General features: G+C 43.8%; 1 non-coding gene and 1 pseudogene across 1 annotated transcript; both read right to left on the bottom strand.

The window, feature by feature from the left end:
- LOC142435967 (ninein-like protein) overlaps positions 1-21,158 on the bottom strand; it is a 135,925-nt pseudogene that overhangs the window by 23,024 nt on the left and 91,743 nt on the right.
- On the bottom strand, positions 16,633-16,764 carry LOC142435970 (small nucleolar RNA SNORA84). Its single transcript, XR_012781692.1, has one exon. It is a non-coding gene; the product is annotated as a small nucleolar RNA SNORA84 (small nucleolar RNA).

Below are 21,158 nucleotides of genomic sequence, written 5' to 3'. Positions count from 1 at the left end.
GTGCAGTGTCATCCTCCCCAGTCCACAATCACCCAACCAGAGTCCCATGAGAGGACCATCCAACGTAACCTCTAAATAACAGGATACGGGTTGGCTAGGTAAGGAGTAAAACCACAGGAGGAAAAAGTGGTAGCCTGACCTAGTACATTTAGCTGCAGGCAGTTCAATGACGCACTCCAATGAGTTTTCCAAAGTAGGAGACCAGTGCTTGTTGACTTTCTGAAAAATGGCACCAGGCTCTTCTAAAACAACACAACACAAACAGCAACCAGCCACAAAAACCTCAATGAAAAAACAGGAGAAACAAAAGGCAATGCCAGAAGTCCTGAACATAATGACATGTATAGTAGAAGCAGACATTGATCTGCAAACAGAAAGCAATCTTCAGGATTTCTGCTTGGAGTTATACAGAATATGAGGGAAGCAATATAAAAAAAGGATGAAATGATAGAGGAGATAAAGGCCACGCACCAAAGGGAAATAAAAGACCTCAGGGACAAGATAACCAAATCCAGTAGTGAATTCACAGACTTCTCCAAAAGACTTGATGAGGCAGAGAATTGCACCAGTGGCCTAGAGGATAAACAGGCAGACTTCAGCAAATGGGAAAGGCAGTTAGCCAAGATAATCAAAGAAACTGAAGAAAAGCTGAGAGCCATGTTTGATGCTATGAAGAACAACATCTGAATAATTGAACTACCTGAACAAGGCACAACAAAAGAGTCAATGGCATAATAAATAGTGTAGAAATTCTTAGGGGAAAACTTCTCCAGATTAATAAATGAAAACTAGGCAACTATTCAGGAGGCCAAAATAACACCAGCTGGACTGAATTCCCAAGAAGAAATCACCAAGGCATATAACAGCTATTCTATCCAACTTAGAGGAAAAGGACAGACTCATAAGAGCAGCTAGGGAAAATAGAAACAGTTACCTATAAAGGAACTCAAACAAGAGTCTGTTGAGACCAATCAGCGGACACTGTGAAGAGGAGAAATTGAAGAAAATAACACAAACCCAAGAATACTCTATCCAGCCAAATTATCAAGATAGATGGAGAAGTTAGAGTCTTCCCAGACAGGAAAAACTCAAAGACTACGATAAAAGAAACTAGCCCTACAAAAGATCCTTATCTAACCGGTATGGGCAGAAAAACATCACTCACCAAACAAAAACAAGAGACTGCCACATAAAACAACTCCACCCAGATGTAAACAAAGAGTAAACAGCCCCCAAGATAACAGTGGCAAAGAAAGGCAGAATGAACCACACACAAATGCACAACACACTGATAAGAAAGGGAGGTAGGAAAACATTCAACACAAAAGGTACAAGATGACATCACAGAGTCCACAGCTGGATATAATAACCCTGAATAACAATGGACAGAACTCAGCCAATAAAAGGCAGAGGTTAGCAGCCTGACTTAGAAAACACAACCCCTTGGGCTGCTACCTATAGGATACACATCTTATGATTACAGACAAAAATAGGCTGAGAATCAAAGGCTGGAGAAAAATATACCAAGAAAACGGCCATTCAAAAAAAGCAAAGGTTGCAATCCTAACCTCAGATTGTAAAAATAGTTCCCAAGGTACAAGCCATAACAAGACATAAGGGGTAGGGGCACTATATAATGTTCAAGGGAACAGTAGATGAAGAACCAGTGAACATAATAAATATATTCATGTTCAACACGACGTCCACAAAATTTATCAAACACTCCAAAAGATGATAAAAGAAATCACAGGCTAACAATTATAGTAGGTGACCTTAATACACCATTCTCTGAGAAAGATCACAAGGAAAGAAGCTTAACAAGGAGGCAACAGATCTAAACATTATGATTAAATGACTTGACCTGATAGATATTTTCAGAACTCTCCACCAAAATGCAAAAACACCCTCATATTCTTTTTAAGCCCCCCATGGCACATACTCAAAGATAGACCACATGCTGGGACATAAGTTGAATCTGTGTAAATTCAAACATAAAGAGATCATACCGACTTCTCTCTCCGACCACTATAACATAAGGCTGAAAATCGACAGAAGGATGATGAAGAAAACAAGGGAAAAAATTGTAAGAAAAACAACTCTCTATTGCAAAAGGAGTGGTTACTGGCTCAGAAAGATATGCAATTAGAAAATTTCTAGAAACCAATGAGAATACAGTTACCAAAACCTTTGAGACAGCAAAGGCCGCTATCAGAGAAAGTCTGATAGTAATATGTAAGCACATGAAAAAGAAAGAGACGTATGATTGATGTGCTGACACAAAACTTACACCAATTAGAGCAGTCAGCAGAATAATCCTACAAATTGCAAAAGAAAAATAAAAAGGGCTGAGATTCATGAAAGGGAAAACAAGAAAATTATGGAAAAAATAAATGCAGCTAAAAGCTGGTTCTTTGAAAGGATTAACAGAATCAAAAGACCATGGAAAACCTAACCAAAGAAAGGAAGGAACAAATTTCAATAGCAAGGATGAGGAATGAAACAAGGGACATTACAATGAACCCTAATAAAATCAAAAGGGTAATTGCACAGTACTATGAAGGACTGTACTCCAATGAGTTCAACAGCTTCTCACTCCCCGCTATCACGACCTCAGTGCCGCTTCCCAATCTAGACTAGACGGGAGCATGCGCATAGGCATAGGCAAGAGATAAAACTCACGACACATGGAACCAGGAACAGGAATGGGAATAGAGACAACAAAAGGGTAGGGGGAAGGGGGGCGAAGTGGGGAGAGAGGGGACACCAATAGCAATGAATAGCATATAATCCCGCACCCCCAGTCAGGGGGGAGAACAACAGAAACTAGAAGGGAAGGGAGATGGCGGTCGGAGTAAGATTTGAAAATAATTACAATCTACAATGTATCAAGGGGCCACGAGGGTTGGGGTTGGGGGAGGAGAAGGGAGAGAAAAAAAGAGGAGCTGATCCCAAGGGCTCCATGGAAAGTAAATGTCTATAAAAGAAAGACAGAATATATGTACGGATATGTCAGATACAATTGATGTATAGATTGTAACAAGAGTTGTAAGAGCCCCCAATAAAATGATTAAAAAACACCCACACAACAACTTTGTTTTTAAAGAAAGATATACAGTAGAAGAATAGCAGCCGTCAAGTCTGGAGCACTGGGCCTGGTTTCTTGGGACATTCTTGTGGCTATAACATGAGGCCACTTTTAGATATCAAGTTGACCTTCCACACGCAGCAAGTAGACGTCATCAAATTAGAGGCTTTTCAGCAGAATCAAGGCTAAACGTAGAAGCCCGGTCTCTTCAAGAAGATACTCTCAGTGGTCTCCTCTTTCAACCTCCAAAAGGAGGGCCTGAACATGGCCTGCTCAAACCTCAGCCACTCTCATAGCCATCAGCTAGGTTGAGCTACACAGACACTGGTCACCTACAGTTCTGTCCATTCTAATGGTTGAACACCACCCTCTTAGCAGGTACAATGAGACAAGAAGTAGAGTTCTTTGGACTTTTTTGCACAAGAGGTCTAGAGACCTGCTGATGCAGCCAGAGGGTCATGCTTTTAGAGAAAACCCTAAGTTCCCCATAAGCTTTGACCCTGCCCCAGTGTAGAAATGGTTGGGGAAGAGGATGGGAATGAGCAAAGGTGAAGGTTTGGGTACCAACAACCAAAATGCTGGCATGTAAGACCCAATACAAGATTAATATGTGACTGCTCACAGCAGTCAAAAGAGTGAGTGCAGTAGAGCTGAGGATGGTGAGGGAACCCCCCCGGCCCAGCCCCCCAAACTTCCCTGGCACATACCCTGCACTTGAATTCATACTCCTTCAGGATCGCCATGAACTGTTCTTGAGAGAAGAGTGCAGTGCCATCTGGTTCCAGCTGATGTCAGACCCAGAAAGAAAGCAACAATACAGAGAATGGTAAGGCAGGTCCTCTTGGGCCAGGTTCCTGGGGCCACCTCCTCACTTTCCTTCTGGGAATCTAACTTCTACTTTCCAGTAGCTCTAGAAAAAAGCATCCAGTCTACCTACTTTCAAACTTGTTTAAAAGGTCTTGCCACCAACAGCGTTTTCTTAGGACCCGGAGCCTGTGGTGGCTGGGATGCACTTCTGCCTTGTCTCTGGTGCAACTTCTCCCTTCCCAGCAACGTCCTTAGGGTAGATGACATATGATGGCACCACGCTCTAAGTGCTCCTTTGGCCTCTCTGGCTAATCCCAAGTACTATTAGTGGGTCCTGGCTTTATCAGTACAGAGGCCATACTACGCGGGGTAGCACTAGGTCACAGTGACTTGTCATGAAAAGGGGAAAGAAAAAGATATTATATAGATTTCTCTCCATTACAGGATTTTTGTAAGGAAAAAAACCAAAGTTCTATCACCCAAGTATCATTTTCAAGACATGGCCCACACTACTGACCATGATTCTAGTTGAAAGACTCAGAATAAGCAGAAGCACTTGCCTTGTCCTTCAGCACAAACTCAAGGTCATTCTGCAGTTTCAGCACCAGCTTCTCTGAATCTGACTACTTTTCCACAACTTCAAAGATCTCCTTCTGCAATCGACTGTTTTCCTAAAAGATTCAGGCCAGTGGTTTAATAGCTATATAACGCAAGCAATGACGCAATGGTAACTTTCTCACCTTTCCATAAGGGAGAGGTGTTACAGGGAGGCAAGCTGCTTTTCCTTGAAAGAGTTCCTGTAGTGGTGGAGGGTGTGAGGGCAGCTGTGTTGAAGTGAAATTACTTGGAATGGCTTTTCTATTCATGTCTTTGTAACTCCCACCAAATTTTGGGGCCATATCAAGCAAATAGGGTATGTGAAATGCTAACTGAGGGAATTTGTTGGTTTTCCCATTGCACTGTGTATATAAGAGTGAATGATAACAGTTGCAGACAGAAACATTCCATGTTAATCAAGATGGAAACACCAGGAGTGAGCACATGTAAGATCCTTGCCTGAAGTAGTGGAGGCACCAGAAGTATCAGAGGCCAAGGCACTGAGAACAGAAGACAAAGCAAAGGAGCAGTGCTAAGCTCATGAGGTAGAGGGCAGAGGTGCAACACTAAGAAAGAGATGCCTACCATCGTGGGTGAGAAGAGGCAATGCAGACCAAAAAGCCTGTTTCCTTAACGTTCTGTAACTGGTTAGCTTCCTTAAGCAATTCTATAACCATGAACATTGCCTGTAAGTTTTTTTGAAGACGTTGCAATACATTATTGAACCCAACAGAGAGGTAGCGTGCCAACTGAGGGATGTTGGTATCAGATAAGGGTAAAAAAAGGATAGAGGGTCAAGGCATTCTGCCTTGTGGCAATTAGCTTGGGCTGGTGTGGCATTGGAATCTCCCCCTTTGTGTAGCTAGGAGGTCAGACGTACGGCATTTCATCAGTTGGTGTCAAGAGTGGAATTAACTGCAATGGCTCCAGGCTCATGAAAGCATGGGGTTTTACAAAAGAAAGGTCAGGGTAAGGGAAGTGAAAATTTTGATTCTTAGATTATTCCTTTGGTTATTCTTACTATGGACTGCTGAAAGGACAAAATGCTCTGTCTTGGAAGAAATACAGCTATAGTGCACCTTAAGAGTCTAAGATGGGCACACTTTGGACATGTCAGGAAAGACCAGCCCCTGGGGAAGACATTATGTCTGATAAAGCAAAGGGACAGTGAAAAAGAGGAAGGCTCTCGATGCGATCGATTGGTACCATGGCTGCAACAGGAGGCTCAACGGGAAAAACTGTGAGGATATTGCAGAACCTGGCATAGATGCATAAGGTCGAAACCTACATGATGGTACCTACCTAAAACAATGGCAGTGCTTGAAAGAAATGTAAGAGATGTCAAGGGCGTGAAAGTGCTCTGGAGTGGCCTGAAGGAAATACCAGGCTGGTTAAACAAAACAGTTAATAAGAAGGCCAGGGTTTCCTGGATGTACCCTAACAGAGGCCCAAGTCCGTAGACATACGAATGGGATAATCTGGGTGGAGAAAAGAACATTGAACTGAGTGTTTTTAAAAGGATGATGTATTTGGGTTTATGTGTTTAGCTGACTGTTGGATAGAGGTTTCTCCTGACTAGTGTTATAAATAGGTATCATGTGCGATAGATACAAATACTCAGTTTTATGATTACAGAGAGCTTGTATGTTCACATTCAGCCTATTCTTATTGGATTTGTTAAAAGGGGAGTTAGGAATTTTCCCTGAAGAAATGGGTTTTTGTTTTAAGTCCAAGTAGAGTATTGGAGGCCTGTTGGTGTAGTAGTTACGCACTGGGCTTCTAACTGCAAGTTCAGCAGTTCAAACCACAAGACACTTCATGGGAGAAAGATGTGGCTTTCTATTCCTGTAAAGAGTTACAATCTTAGAAACCCACAAGGGCAGCTCTACCCCCTGCCCTATAGGCTGAATGGGAGTCAGAATTGACTTAACTGCAGTGAGTTTGGTTTGGTTTGGTTTGGAGAGAGCAGTGAAAGCTCTCACCAGTGTGGATGGAAGCCTCACCCAGAACCTTTGCTACCAGTACTTTTGCACTTATTTGCAAAGACATGCAGATCCACCCAGAACAACTGAAAGAATGAGTAGGAGAAAAATCGGTTTGGCCTTTTGAATTTTGAGCTGCCTGCCTTTAGAGTCATCTTAGCAGGGAGAAGTGTGTTCCTCTCAGAGAATGGCTCCTGACAGACTGAAGTTAAGGGAGCTGGCGGCAGCCTAGTACGCTCACTGTGCTGACACTTGGGTCCACTTGGGTGGGAGTGGTGGAACTGCCGCACTGATGACACAGCCTGCATTTTGGCATGTTCTATTGGCACCTGCTGATCTGGCCCCAGAAGCTAGAGATGAGAGAGAGGGGCTGGCTGGTCTGAAGTTTGAAAATGTGAGTGAAGAGGGGAAGACATTGGGAGATTTCATGAGTTGTGAATTATAAAGCTGATGATCAGGACCTAGGCCATGGGGAGTTAGGGTTGATGAGAATATATGAATTGGCCAGTTAATCTAAAGTACAGGGAGGTGTGTGTGAACTCCCAAGCTTGATACTGGTACCTATTTGATCTACCTTGGATTCTAGGGCTGAGTTGACCAGAACCCAAATGAATGACAAGATAAATGTTGACACTATGATCTGGCATACATTGCTCTAATTTGATGGCTTTCCCTGGATTGGATTATATTTATGGAAACAGATGCTCAAAGTTTAAATCATAAATAAAGATTCTTCTGATCAAAAATTTGCTTGTCTCCTCAGAGGACTGGTTGTTAGGGATTGACAATTTAGCAATGGGATATCTAAAATAGGGAGTGGTAATGAAGTAGCTGGTTTACCAGTTTTTATGGGTGTATTAGTATCAATATGAAAAAGAAAAGAAAAAGAACAAGTCAAGGGAAAGTCCCCATTGAAGAGTGTCCTCTTTTCACCATGGGCTCAGGTAAAAGGAGGCGAGGAGAAGATGCTGGTTTGATGATATGACTGAAGTACGAGTGACTGTTAACAGGGTCACCACGACTGTGAAAACAAATCCTAGATGTCAGTGGGCAGGAGGCAATTCTTCATGTATTAAAGGAGCAATGTCTAGAAGAGCCAAAAGGTAGCCCGGGGTGAAGTGAAATGATCCAAAGGGCTCTTCTATCCATATCTTTGTAACACTCATCAAATAATTGGGTGGGACTAGGCAAATCGGGTATGTGAAACACTCATAGATGGGTCGGACAGTGATGCCCTTGCACGGCATCTCAGTAGCAGAGAGAGAGAATCCTGTGTCCATCAAGAAATAAGAGCCATCAGTGGGGCACATGTGAGATCCATGCCGTAAGTCGTGGAGGCAGCAGAAGCCCTGGCACTGAGCACATGAGACAGAGCAAGGAGCAACACTGAGACCACGAGGCAGAGTGGTAGGCTTCCTGGCCCATGGAACAAAGCAGAAGCCAAGGGACTATGCAACTGAGAGGCCTGGGACCAGAGAAAGAGGTGGTTATCAGCATGGTATTGTAGACAAAAAACCTGTATCATTAACATTTCCCTGATTAACTCGATAATTGTGAATATTGTCTGTGAATTGTATGTGGTCACTGAAATAAATGACCGAATCTAGCTAAGAAGAGTGTTATGGGAAGGTTAGGGATGGTTGGCGTTAGAATAGCATAAAGATGGTGGGGGGAGGCATCTTTAACTTCTGCCCTGTGCCAATTGGCATTGGGTTGGTGTTGGAGTCTCCTCTTCTGTGTGTAGCCAGAGGAGGTGCGTGGTGGCCCCCATAACATTTCTTTAGTAGACCAGCTCCTAAGCCAGACATGCAGACACTGAAGTGCCCAGTGCTTTCCCACTGCCGCTACTTCTCCCACTTCAAGAGCTCAACAGCAATAAGCTAGGAAAGAAGATTAGAGACAAATGATTTCAGGGTGTACTTCTAAATAAGAGATCTGAAATAACATCAATGCAGTCCATATATCCAGTCAGGGAAAAGTCCAGTGTTTACAGACACTTGAAAGCTGCAATGACGAATCAGAAGGATGTGGAATTACTTCTGAGACACAGTGTATAACTAAGAGGTAAGGCTCTGCTGAGTGCTCCGCAGGGTTGAAAAGCCAGGAGCTGGATAAGGGAGACAGACATCAAGGGAGGGAGGACAGGTAGAAAGGGAGAGAAAAAAGGAGCCAAGATGAAAACGGAGAAGGCAGGCAGGCTGGAGTGCAAAAAGGACTGGGAAGAAAGTCCACCGAGACAGTCAGCTCAGCTACTTCTGCCTCTCACCTGCTATGCCATCCTCTCCCCAGAGGCCTCACAACTAAGACAGGGATTCAGGGCCTTCCTGTCTCTCCTGAGAAGTAATCCCTGGGGATCAAGTGCCGGCTGTGGTAAGGACTGGGTGGCACACACCCATGAACCTCTCAGCTCCTGGAAATACAGTGGGGCTCCTGCTAGGTGAGCTTCAGGTCCTGACTTTTTTTTTTTTTTTTGCTAAAGCCACAATATGTTCCTGGTCTCTGGGGATGCAGGGGTGCCAGATGCTGTTGCAGACCTTCCCTGGCCCCTATCTACCAGCTCAAAGCTGCAGGCAATAGCCACGAAGTAGCTATACTACCCTAGAGCTGGCTGGGGCAATTGTCAGGGAACACAGTTGTGAGGAGAAAATCAAGCTTTATGTACTCCCAGCTTTGTGCACATGCATTTTCTTTGTATAGCACCCTCATACCTTTAGCACCAATGATAGCCTCTCTTGCAAGCAGGCTTCCTCCCTGCGCAGGGCTTCAAGGTCCTCCTCCAGCCTAGCCCTCTGCATGCTGGTCTGCTGCCAGAGCAGCTCTTGTTCCATCTCCAACTCTGAGCGAAGCAGGGCCAATTGTCCACAGTATCCCTGCTCCAGGTGTCTACAATACCCACAAAGGAGAGACTGAGGGTACCTTTTGGGACACCTCCTTAAACTACCTCCCCAGTGTCACACATGGCCTGGCCTTCTGGAAGATTGTATATCTACTGACAGTTTTAGACTTTATAGCCGCCTGTTTGATAGAAAGTATGAGTGTTCTGAAGGCAGGGACCAGACACTGGACACCACATTCACTGCTGGTCCTTCCAGGAGAACATGACCCCACACAGAGGCAAGGTGCCAAGGGGCCAACCTTTTCACCACGCCAGGACTCTGCATCATTTATGACGTCTCTCTCACTCTCTCTGTTTCCTGAGGCACATGATTGGGCCTATGCACAGTCATCAGAATTAGGAAGCTCGACATATTGTGTTGGTCATCCCTCCATGCTAGACAGGGCTCATTACCATTCTCAGGTTAGAGATGAGGAGACCAAAGGACTCAGCTTACCCAAAGGGCAAGGGGCTAGGGGCAAGGACGCAGGATTCTAAAAGGGCATGCCCCACAGACATCTTGCCCACCAGTGAAGGAAGACAGACCAGGGAGCAGGCAGCCAGTGTTCTGACTTCTGGCATGAGCCAGTATGAGAGAAAGAGAAATGTAGAAGATCATTTCATGTAGCCTCAGCTGTTTCCAGCAGAGCACCTTCAGTAAACAAAGGATTCAGGAAGGGGAATCACTAGCTGAGTTTAGCCACCTCTGGCCAAGACTTTTCTCTCAATAGGGGTGAAAAAAACCTTCTCCCTGATGCAGTGTGGATATATATGTGGCTAGGTTTTCTTACATCCTTTTCTCTGGCCTTGAAGCCATCACCAAACATACCATACAGAGTTCCCCCTAAGACTGTTCAGTATGAAGGGTGATGAGAGGTAAGACTGAGGTGTTGGGGTACCTTCGCTGTGTTGAGTGCTACCTGCTGAACTCCTGAAGCTGTTTGCAAAAAATATCTTACATAACACCCATCACAAGCACAAACAATAGTTAAAGGTCTTCCTTGAGCTGAGGGCAGGTCCAACGGATTGAGCAAAGAGAGTAGAGGTAGGGTAGAGATGAATGTCTGCAGCCCATAGGCATATAGAATGAGAAGCCAGTGCATACTGCACCAGCCCCACCCAGAGTTCAGTTGATGCTTCTATTGTACCCTCATCTTTCAAGGAGTCTTGTGATAGCTAATTTCATGTGTGCCGTTGGGTAGGCCATGGGGCCCCACTGCTTATTAACATATTGGCTTAGTATTGCTATGAGGGCATTACATATGATTAGCATTTAAGCCTGTCAGTCCTCAGTAAAACAGGTCATGATCCATGATGTGTGTGTGTGTGTGTGTGTGTGGGGGGGGGGGGGGGTTATGCAATAAGTTGAAGGTTTTCCGAGCAGACGTTAAGGTTTCTGGAAGGAGAAGGATGTTTTAAGACCGTAGCCATCCTGCAGACAGTCTCCAACCTGCCATCTGACCGATGGATTTTAGAATTGCCAAGCCTCACAACCAGGAGGCAGTTTTCTAAAATAAATGAATCACGTGTATCCCTCCATGTTTCCACCCATATGAACACCCATCTATCGTACTGACCGTGTTACTCTGGAGGCCCCTGACTGATGGTACAAAACAAAAAGTCACATTTTCTGGTTTCTACTGGCTCAAGTAAGGCCTTCAATGAACCAGAACTATAGCACTGCCACTTGGGTAGCAGCTATTTGTCCTTCACCCACCCTCTGGCCAGGGTGTAGGGACCAGATTGGGGACAGCTGCTGTGATTCTAGAGGGCTACTGTGCCAGGCTCTGACCCAGAAGCTGTCTCGGTGGCACCTACTTGATCCTGCGTTCCGTGAGCTGTTCCATGGCAGAGTGGCAGTCATCCATCTCTGTCACAAACTCCAGGTTCCTCTTCTCAGCCTTCTCCAGGTCCTGTCTTGCCTTGTCTCGCTCCTGCACCATTTGCTTCATTTGCCCCCTGCCCACAGGAAGGAGACACTGTCAAATGTAGCTACTACTCTGTCAGCTTCCCACAGAAGCACATACCGTTGCAGGGCCCTCAAACTCTGGGTCTGCATAAACGACAAAAAACAGCCAACATGATGGTGTTGAGTGCGGGCTAGCCTTGTCTTTGAGTCTTTGAAGAATGGTTCTCTAATGGTGTATCCTGACATTAAATGACTTTATTCGTTTTAGTTTCTATTATTGTCGACTTGCTTTTGAATTGAGGTTTTTTGGTGTTTATTTTGTTTTGTAGGATTTTCTGTATATGAAATCCGGGATAGGTGATCTATAGAAACAGCAATTAGATTAATAGCTCCTTCCGGTTGTGGCAGGGGAGACTGGGGGCTATGGGGAGTTAATAATAATGGGTACCAGAATGAAGAAAATATTCTAAAACTCATTGTGGTGACGCCTACACAATTCTTTTAAAATATGTCTAAACCACTGAATTGTATGATACATGACTTATATGCCAACAAAACTGTTGGAAAAGTTATCTTTCTATAAAATACTATCAACTTTTGTCCCTGTGAATCTATTTAGCAGAACAACATGAATAACCCGTTGAGTGAAAGCAGAGCTCTGTTGTAATGGAACACGGTGCCAACTGCCACGTTGTGCTCAGTGAAAAGGTCTAAGAAGCAATTTTTTTTGTGCGCTTTCAGTCAATTGGCTTAAGCCTGGGGGCCCCGTGGGCTGGTCTGGAGAACATTTGCACCTCCATAATAGCAAGAAAAATGTCAGTCACATAAGTTTTAAGTTGGATTCAGCTGCTTGAGATATTATTAAGGGGATTAGGTTAGGATTTTGAGATCTGGCTTTCTAAGCCTCTCACCAAGTATGCAAGACCTGTGGCAAGAATAACCGTAGGTGGCCCCTTGCTCATTAGGCCCTATTAGGAAGAGGCAAAGCGTCTCTCCCTACACCAGAGACCCTTTTCCTTGTCCCATCACAAGTTGCCTATAGAGGGTGGTGGGGGCAGGCAAGGCAGCAGCCCAGACCCTTGCCAGTCCCGGACCCCTGAGAACAAACCACACCCCTAGCCTTGAAACAACCTCTCCCAGCCTCTTACTGGAGGTAGCTCAGCTCCTGGTGGTAGGAGGCCAGGGCCGCTTGCTGAATGACACCAGTGACCATCAGGAGCTTGTTGTCGATAGCCCAGGCCAGATCCAGAAGGTTCACCTTCTCATCCACACTGAATTCGAGGCTCTAGAAATAAATCCCAAGGGACATTCAAGATGAGTTTAAGTCTCTCAACAATTTGACTCCAGACTCCATTTTCCTTGGCTCTCCCATTTGCCTGAGACTTTTCCTCTTGGGGCCGCCCCCACTCCAACTCCTAGGCTGTCAATAGGAGATCCCACTGTGCCTGAGCCAGGGACACATGAGGAAGAATATGACTCCATGCATAGTACTTCATGGGGATTAATAGCAAGAGAGGGGCCCTTCCCCCCACCTAAACCCAATAATTATAAAGGCTGTATGGAGCTATAGAGAGGAGACTTTGCCCAAGGCTAAGGGCACTGGAAGGAGCTCTGGTGGTGTGGTGGGTAATGCAATAAGATGTTAACTTCAAGGTCAACAGTTTGAACCACCCCATTTCCCTGAGGAATAAAGTAGAGGCTATCTATTCCCATAAAGATTTAAATTCTTGGAAACCCAAAGGGGTAAGTCCATTCTGCCCCCTAGCATCATGATGAGTTGAAATTAACTTGATAGCAAAGGAAAATTTGGAAGCAGTTAGAGATGAAAGGGTACTGATACAGGCACTTACAGAGAGCAGTGGCTAAATTAACTCTGCCAACTGCCCACCACTGTAAGCCACTAACATTCTTTCTTAAAAAAAAATCATTTTATTTGGCTCATACAACTCTTATCACAATCCATACATACATCAATTGAGTAAAGCACCCTTATACATTCGTTGCCCTCGTCATTCTCAAAATTCGCCTTCCGCTTGGGTTCCTGGAATCAGCTCATTTTCCTTTTTTCCCTCCCCTTCCCTCCCCATTGCCCCCTTCCTCATGAACCCTTAATAATTTATAAATTATTATTTTATTTTACATTCTCCTTTTTTCTTATGCCACTTGGAGTTGAGTTTTTACCATTTCAAACTAAAAGAATTCTGGGAGAGACTCCTAACGTAATATATGTAAAGAATCCTGACACATATTTCATATCTCCATAATATCTATCTATCTATCTATCTATCTATTTATCTATCTACACACACACACACTGATGATTTGTATTGGTAGAAAAATTATGTATCAGAGGACATGAGCCATGGTCAAAAGTATTACAGAAAATGAAATCTTCCTTCTCTCTCAGAATTTTGAAAAATAAACTTAAAAAGAGATGTTATGTGCATCTTACCACCCACATATACAGAATGAAACAATGAATGTTTAAAAATGAATCTTTGCTATATTTATTTTAAATTGACTACTGCACAGTGTGACACTAAGTCCAAGAGCAAGAGCTACACCATGCTAGTCTCCTGGGCCAGTTGCAGAAGAAATGGAGGAGCATGGGCAGGAAACCCCCATGGCTTCCAGGAATGCGAGGCTGGCCTGTGGAGCCAAGTGGCACAGTTCCCACCTAGGTCTTTTTTGATCAAAGGACTTGGCAGAATGCATGCCCTTATGTAGTGGTCAGTGCTGACTATATACATGCACCTTCTCTGACTCTGATGCCACCACAAAAGTGTGCTTGTTCCAACGCCCGTCGGAGTGCTGCCTTGTCCAAGCAACAAGCCTGAAAGGTTAGCATGGCAAAGGGGGAAGTATCTAATACATGAAAACCTACCTTCAGAGTGTTTTTATCACTGTTGTTTTCTCTGTATTTTATTTATGCTCTTTCAAAATTAAAATTTTTATATATTAATAGCCAAAAAGAAAAGTTTCCCGAGAATTTCCCTGTCTGGGATTCTCTGTTGAAGCAGGAGTAAGGAAGCCAGAGAGCAGAGGCCAAGCACAGTAACCCTCTCGGGCTCCCACCCGACCCTCAGCCCATTCTCAGCGGAGCAGCTGTGGCCATCCATTTCCAAACCTGCAAAATCTCCTTGCCATTTTGAATGCCCTCCTGGGCCCACAGAGCCACCACCTGCTCAGGGCATGCAAACCCAGTGCCGTCATCGATGCCGGAGAAGAGGTGCCGGTCTGAGCAGATGGACACGAGGGACGAAGTGGTCGTGTGGCAGCTGCTCTCCTCTGTGGCCTGTACACCAGGGACCAAGAAAGTGCTGTGAGCACGCACGTCTGTTCAGCCCAATCTCTTGTTTCTCGTGTCCCCCACTGCACAAACCTGCACGCTGCCTAGCAAGAACAACCTCACCAGTTATCGCTCTCTTCACTTTCTAGCAAAGGTGAGAGGGCTGGGCACAGCGACGTGATTCATCAAAGCAGCCATGACTGCTCTGGAGCCAGAAGGCAGCAGACAGGGCTTTCTACTCCCACAGAGAGCTACAGGCTTGCAAACTGCCAGGGCAGGCCTACTGTGGCCTGTATGGTCGCTATGAGTCCACACTGAGTCAATGGCAGTGAGGATGAGTGTGAGTTGGGTGTGTAAGTGCAGCCCGTGAACTATCCGCATCTCTCTGGCATGACGAACAAGGTACACAGGGCCTCACAAAGGAAGAGCCTAAAGAGGGGCTTGCCATCATGGAGAAATTCCTAAGAGGCTCCAAAAGCAGAGTGGGCTTCCCTGTGTGTGAAACTGCACATTACTGGGAATACAGAAGCAAGCAGCTTTCAGCTAAGCAAGCTAGGGGAGTCTTACGATGATGGTAAAGTCTCTCAAGCGGAAAGCTGACCTGCTACGTTCAGATATTCTATGAATACACAAGGGCAAGAAATATTTCCCTTAAATTTTTTCTACCTCAGAGCCCTTTCCAGTAAATATGTGTTGTCAGGAATCCCTGGGAGTAAGAATGAGTGTTCTCCACGCCTTCAGGTCATCACATTTCTGCTCCAGGCATCCAGCGCTCCTGCCTCCCTCAGAGTAAAAACCACCTTGCTCCAACCTGCTCATGGCTCTTCAGCTACCCTCTCCTCACTGCCTTGCTGGCTGGGATCTGGATCTGGGACCCTCAATACCTTGCTCAATCACCCTTAACTCCTCTTTTCTGACACACCGGCTCGCTGGCCTCCAGATAGAAGGATACCTAGCTATTTTTTAGCCCTTTCAAGTCCAGCCCCACAGCTTAAATCATGCTCCTCTTGCTCTTTCTGGCTCATCCTGGACTCTTTCCGGTCCCTTCTCTGATGACCACCAGGCTTGTCCTGGCTATACTCTCCACCCTTCATCCCTCATCTTCTCCCAGCAGTACACTTCCTGAGTCAGGCTCAAGGGTGCAGAAACCTCCTCTGCCTGTACTCACTGAGTCACCAATTCTCTAATGAAGGAGCTTGTTCACCGAGCTTACTAAGCTACGCTGGGTGCTCTGCGTGCCAACTGGACAACACTCTAGAGCAGGTATTTTACTCTGTTTGCAGGTGGAAGAGGGCACCATGGCTATCAATGGAGAGTCCCAGATACTCAAATGCATCTGGAACTGCTATGAACCCTCTAGCCACTTACTCTAGAAAATATGAGGCTCAGAATGGGTTTCCCCTATACCATGTCCACCTGATTCTCCTGCTGTCATATATATATATATATGACATCAGTACAGAGCTAGTATACCTGTTAGTAAGTAGGTTATCTATCTATCTATCTATCTATCTATCTATCTATCTATCTATCTATCTATCTATCTATCTATCTATCTAACAGGTATACCACATGACATGGTCAAACATCACACTCTATAGCCAAACTGTGGAGACACACACAAGATATGGCACACTCTACTTTGAAATAATACAGGAGACTCTACCACCCTGGCCTCCTTCCAGTTTCTGCCCTAAAATGACAGTGCAAATGGGCAATTCTCAGGTGAGAGCTATCAAGAGAGGGGTAGGACTTTGTGCTCCACAAACGAAAGACTGAATCCGCCCACTCCTCAGTTTGACATTCTATGCCCCAAAGGTATTATATACTGTGTATACACTCATATCTCTGCAGTGAATTTAGTGTGGGTGTGTAGAGAGTGCATGTATATGAATATACTGTGCATGAATGCATACAGAATGTATAGTGAAGGGATGTGTAGGCACTGTGTTTATGATGTTTACGTACACTAGCAGTGTGTGTGGTGGGCATGAGTTTGTGTGCCTTACAATTTGTGTGCATATAGTAGGTGGTACCCCCCCAAAAAAACCCTGGAATTTTTTTCAAAGCTATGTATTTAATTTTTTTCCATGTACCAGTGACCGGGCTATGGAGGCTGCTGAAAAGGAACAGCCCCATGCATGCATCCCAGGATCGCTCTGGCCCATTGCCATCGCTGGAAAGCTGTACCTGCCCAACAGTGCCCAGCAACCATGGGGCATGCATTTAAATTCTTTTACAAAACAAACTTGTCACCTACAAAGTACTCTCAATTACACTTGATACATTTGTAAAATCTGCAATTTAATTCTTGGAAACATTTTTCAAACTCATCTGTTTGGATGGCTGACAGCACCTCCCTAGTGTTTTTCTTCACTCTTCTATGTCCTCAAATAGTTATCCTTCCATGTCCCTCTTCTTCGAGGAAACAAAAAAAAGTCACACAATGCAAGGTCAGGTGAGTAAGGTGCATGGGGCAAGAGAGACATTCTGCTTTTTGCCAGAACCTGGCACACTGAGATGGCTGTGTGAGCAGGTGCATTATCATGGTGGCAAAACCAGTCCCCTGTCTGCCATAAATCAGGCCTGTTTTTGCCGCACACTGTTACGAAATCTTTTCAGATCCTCTAATAGAAAGCTTGACTAACAGTCTAACCTGGTGGAACGAATTCCAAATGCACTACAAATCGACATTTTTATCTGTTTGATAAGATGATGGACGTCCAGAATGAGGTTTGCCATCAATCAACATTTCACCTCTTTTGAAATGAGAAAACTACTCATACACTTAGAGTTTTTCCCATAGCACTGTCTTTCTAAACTGTATTCAACATCACAACAGTTGCTTTGGCATTTTTCCTGAGGAGGAAACAAAGTTTCATAGCTGCATGCTGTTCTCTTAAATTCGCCATCATGAAAAACAAGGTTCCAGTGAAACCGCTTTTACAAAAAATTCACTGTGACCAGAGAGAACCTTCTCAGGTGGCGCTGCAACTCGGAGCTCTCAAAGAGGGAGAAAAAGTCATATTATGAAAGGTCTACTCTGCCCAGCACAATTCCAGTTCTGGGAGGGTACCACCTTGTATCATGTGCATATATAGTGTGTGTGTATAGTTAAGTGTGTGTGTGTGTGTGTGTATGACAGACGCATCTATAGTTTGGGTGTATACATGTAGCATTGACTACATGTATCAGGTGTGTATATATAGTGGGTGTACATGTATACAGTGGATGGGTCCAAACTGTGTGGATATGTGTACAAGTGTGTGCTGTATGTAGAAATACACGTGACAGGAAGAGTAGATGGCTATGACAGCAGGATAATGGGTCAAGTTGCTGTGCTGAAAGACCTGTTAGTCTGGGTAGATTAGAAAAACAAATTCATAGACACTCATAGGTGTTAAGAGAAAGCTTTATACACAAGAGCAATTGAATATTGAGAAAAAATTTCACCCCAAGTCCAGATTAAGTCCATAAATCCAATATTAGCACATATGTCCAATCCCAATCTATAAAATCCTCCTCAGACTCATGAAACACATGCAATATGCCAAATGCAGGAAGATCACAGGCCAGTGGATGGAAAGTCTTGTGGATCCAGTGGCATTATAAACATCTCAGGGCTGGCATGAGTCTCCATGTGGCTCCATGGCTCTATCTGCCATCAGTCTAGCTTCATGTGGCTTGTCCGGAGGAGGATGAAGCACCTATCTGTATCTATCTGGCCTCTGTATCTATCTGGCCTCCAGTAAGCTATTTATCTCAGTGGCACGCCTAAATGAGGTTATCAAGCTGTGACCTGATTGACATGCTAGACAACACCCCTCAACAAGTTGACACCAGAATATGTAACTACCACAGACCAACCTTTGTCAAGTTGACACTTTTACACAACTTTTTACCCATACATAATTCTTAACAAAAAAATAATAAAATCCTATCTGTAACTAACAAGATAAAACTAATAAGTGTACCATTCAGTATGTGCCATCCTCATTTAAACATATTATATAAGTGACAAAACAATATTCTATGCCTAAGCATCGCAGTTAAGGAACACACACTTAAACCTATAATCCTATGTACATATTCCAGCACCTATGAAAGTTTGTAGCCAACCACTTCATGCCTTTATCATCTCCATTTTAGGTATAAAATTTCTATACTGCCCACTTACATCAGCTGTGTTCTGAGGAACCTTCATCCCAGTTAGAACCTTGTGAACTCCCCATCCATAGTAAAGTCAAATCAGGACAGGCTATCCATGAAGTCTGCAGCAATATCTCTACTTCACAGGCTCAAACATCTCTTCATCTGGTCGGATTCTGGTCAACTCAATGTGGGCTGCTTCACTCAGCGTCCACATGGTGCCCATTGGTCACCTCGCTTCTAGACCATGGGCACTGTCACAAATTTTCAACAAGCCTAGCCCCCTTGCGCTAGATCATGAATTTCAGACCAGTCAACCCACTCTCGTTTTCTCTTCACGTTCCTGAAACAAGGTCCATGAGTGTCAGTGGCCAGACTCAATCTGTCTCTTTATTGCTGCATTTCGCCCACTTCCACTCAACAAGTGGATCTGGGTGGTCGCCTAGCAAGCAGTTCAGCCTGCCCACAGGCTCCCTGTAATATTCAGCCCCAGAGAGTAGTTTTCTTCATGGTTCCAGATTTTTTCCCAGCTTCTGACAAAACCACGAGTTCAAAATTTAAATATCCAAAGAGTTCCCTTTTTCCCCCCTGTCAATCTGTCAACAGCCCTTGGCAAGTCTCTTCACCCTTAAATGTCCTCAACACTGAAGACACTTTTCTTTTCAGAGCTTATTTTTTCAAAGCCTTCTTTGCGGGTGTGTCCTAAACCCATCTAACAATCCAGTTTTAATGACGAGAAACAAGTGGGCTTACAAGCTCTCAATTTTCAAATTTCCCAATAATCATTTCTATCAATCATATATCAATAATAATAAACAGAAAAAAAAATCAGTATAAACAGAGTAGCATCAGATCCTAAGCTCTATTCGTAAAACAGTCAAATTCGATGCTTATTTAGTTATCTTACTCATTATCTAAACGCTTCTATTGATAGAAAATATGGCATTAGGCCTCTGACAGCATCAAGCCAGAGCCAGGGTTCATTATTTATTTTTATTTTTTAAAATAATTTCATTGGGGCTCATACAACTCTTATCACAATCCATTCATACATCCATTGTGTCGGGCACATTTGTACATTTGTTGCCATCATCATCATTCTCAAGATATTTTCTTTCTACTTGAACCCTTGGTATCAGCTAAGCATTTTCTCCCTTCCTCCCCCACACTCCTGCCTTCACGATAATTTATAAAGTATTATTTATAAATTATTATTATTTTCTCATATCTTACACTGTTCAATGTCTCCCATCCCCCACATGTCTATTGTACGTCCCCCAGGTAGGGGGTTATATGCAGATCATTGTGATCATTTCTGCCTTCCCTCTTGTCCCACTATCATGTTCAGTCTTCATTTGGGTTTCAGTAATTCCTCTTGGTTACATTGCCCTTGATCAAGCCCTACCAGGCCTCCTACATATTCGTTGCCATCATTTTTGGATCACTTGTTGTTCACTTGTCCCTGGGCTTTTAACACACATGTCCTTTCCCCCACCTGTCCCTCACCCATGTCCCTGCAATACTGTCAGTCCCGTTTTGTCTTCCAGATGGTTTATCCTGCCTATCTTATCTAGATAGACCTACAGAGATAATAATATGCACCAAAAACATGACGGACCAAAACAAAGCAACAAAAGAAAACAACAACAAAAAAACAAATGACAAATTAGAAAAGAAAAACCTGTCAATTATTTATCTGTTCAAAGAAACAACTTTTAGCAGCACTAATTTTACCATAGTTTTCTTATTTTCCCTCTTCTGAATCTCAGCCATGATTTTTATTATTTATTTTCTTAATCTATTAATAGGTTTGTCCTGTTGACTCAGCTTTAGTTGCTGTAAATTTTGTGCCAGCATATCAATCATAAGTCTCTCTTCCTCTTTCATGTGTTCATGTATTGCTATGAGACTTCCTCTGATAACTGCCTTTGCTGTGTCCCATAAGTTTTGGTACATCATGTGCTCATTCTTGTTGATTTCCAGAAATTCCCTAATTTCATCTCTGATCTGGGCCAGCACACACTCCTTTTGCAAGAGAGTTATCATCTTCCAATTGTTTGTCCTTGTTTTCTTCATCTTCCTTTTGTTGGTTTTCCAGTCTTATGGCACAGTGGTCAGAGAGAGAGGTACATATATCAATGTGCTTAAACTTATGCAGATTCATCTAATGCCCCAGCACCTCTATCTTTGAATATGTGTCATGTGGGCTTGAAAAGAATGTAAATTCTTTTGTATTTGGGTGAATAGCTTTGTGCACATCTATCAGGTCAAATTGTCTAATTGTAATATTAAGATCTCTAGCCTCTTTGTTGAGTAAAAGCCCTAGGATAAGAGGAGATGCCTGGAGGTTGGCAGTGGTGTGTGAGATTAAAAGGAAGAGAAAGAGAGAGGAAAAAAAGAAGAGCCTGTTGAAACTGTAGTGGGAAAGAAGGAAGAGTGAGAAACAAAAGTAACAATATAGCTTA

Source organism: Tenrec ecaudatus, unplaced genomic scaffold (assembly GCF_050624435.1).
Source record: "Tenrec ecaudatus isolate mTenEca1 unplaced genomic scaffold, mTenEca1.hap1 Scaffold_100, whole genome shotgun sequence".
NCBI classification, from domain to species: Eukaryota; Metazoa; Chordata; class Mammalia; order Afrosoricida; family Tenrecidae; genus Tenrec; species Tenrec ecaudatus.
Note: the sequence above shows the minus strand (reverse complement) of the source record. Positions and strands in the feature narration are given on the sequence as shown.